Below are 1,911 nucleotides of genomic sequence, written 5' to 3' on the forward strand. Positions count from 1 at the left end.
TGCTGGTCATGTTCGCAAAGAGATTGAGCAAATTGTCAAGTGTGATTTTCCTTTCAATGAATAATTTCGACTCAATTTTGCTGCAAATATCTTTTCCTAACTTTGTGCTTTTCTTCTTTTACATTGGTGTCTCGCACCTTACAAATGACAGCAAAGGTATGAATGGAGATGGAAACATTTCACTCAAGTCAGCGGCAGCTTTCAATGAGATCACGGCTGATTTGGTCAATGCTCAGGAGCCGATGCTGTCTGTAGTCGTGGCCGAGTGGTTAAGGTGATGGATTAGAAATCCATTGGCGTTTCCCCACGTAGGTTCGAATCCGGCTGACAACGATATGAATGCTTTCCTGCTGGAACACTTCAAAGTTCAGAAAACCTGTTTTGCAAACCAGGCCTGTAATTTACTTAGACTTGAGAAAACTCGAGTTCTTCATCAGAAATGCTCCACATTTAAAACATTATCTCTGTTTCTCTTTCCAGATACACTGCTCGACACATCGGGTTTCTGCCGTTGTTATTGAACGCCCTGAGCAGAAGTGCTGCTTTTCATTAGATTCCTTTAATCCCTTGTCCTCTGTTCTCTGACTCTGGTCATTGGCAACACTTCCTCTTGCTCGTCAAAGTGCTCATTCCCCACCGCCCCCTCTCCCATCATTACAAACAACCGCAGGAAATTGCCACTTAACGATCTTTGTTCCAAAGTGAAACTCACCAGCCTAGGAACTCTCTCCACCAAATGGGACTTCTCATCCCTGGACATGGTGCAAGCCAGAGGATTGTGAAGAGATACTGTGAAAATATTGTCAGTTGGCTGTTGGAAAAATGTTTAGGAAGCAAACCATATAATTTAGGCTCCAGCTTTGGAAATCTTGAGAAACTCTTAGGGAAATGGAATCATAGGAGATTGAAGAAGTGTAAATTGTCAGTCCAAGTAGAGGAAGGGACATTGACTCTGATGTTCTCGGCACAGGAACTGATCTGAGACATTGAAAGAATTCTCGCTCCCGTACGTGAGGAATACAAACTTCATCTGGACTGTGGGACAATGAAAAACTCTGGAACACTCAAGACAATATCCAAATATTGACTGAGATCACTACAGTAGGAGTACAATAGATGGGTCAGTTTTTGTCCAATGTGTGCGGGAGGGCTTCCTGACACAGTATGTAGACATGCCTTCAAGAGAAGAAGCCACTTTCGATTTAGTACTGGGTAACGAGCCTGGCCAGGTTTTAGATTTGAAAGTAGGTGAGCACTGTGGAGACAGCGATCACAATTCTCTCAGGTTTACTTTCGTGATTGAAAGGGATAGGTGCACTCCACGGAGCAAGAGTTTCAGCTGCTGGAAGGAAAATCACGATGCAATGAGGTAAGATTTAGGAAGCGCAGAGTGGGGTAGGAAACTGTAGGGGGTGAGCACATTAAAAATGTGGAGCTTATTCAAGGAAAAGCTCCTGTGTGTCCTAGATAAGTATGTACCTGTCAGGCAGGGAGGAAGATATAGAACGTGTGAGCCGTGGTTTACTAAAGAAGTGGAATCCCTGGTCAAAAAGAACAAGAAGTCTAATGTTAGGACAAAACGTGAAAACTCAGTTAGAGCGCTCGAGGGTTCCAACGATACCAGGAAAGACCTAAAAAGAGAGCTGAGAAGAGCCAGGAGGAGACATGAGAAGTTGTTTGCAGATAGGATCAGGGTTCACCCGAAGGCTTTCCATAGGTATGTCAGCAATAAAAGAACGACGAGAGTTAAATTTGGGACAATCAAGGATAATAGTGGGAAGTCGTGTGTGGAGAGAGTGGAGATAGAGGAAGCACTGAATAAATATTTTTCGACAGGATTCGCTATAGATAATGAAAATCTTGGCGAGGAAGATACAGAGATACTTGCGTCTAGACTAGAAGAGATTCAGA

At 43.4% G+C, this 1,911-nt stretch overlaps 1 non-coding gene across 1 annotated transcript; it reads left to right on the top strand.

The window, feature by feature from the left end:
• Positions 1–251: 251 nt before the first annotated feature.
• trnas-aga (transfer RNA serine (anticodon AGA)) lies at positions 252–333 on the top strand. The gene has a single exon. It is a non-coding gene; the product is annotated as a tRNA-Ser (tRNA).
• The last annotated feature ends 1,578 nt before the right edge of the window (positions 334–1,911 follow it).

Source organism: Chiloscyllium punctatum, chromosome 28, assembly GCF_047496795.1.
Source record: "Chiloscyllium punctatum isolate Juve2018m chromosome 28, sChiPun1.3, whole genome shotgun sequence".
Lineage (NCBI taxonomy): Eukaryota > Metazoa > Chordata > Chondrichthyes > Orectolobiformes > Hemiscylliidae > Chiloscyllium > Chiloscyllium punctatum.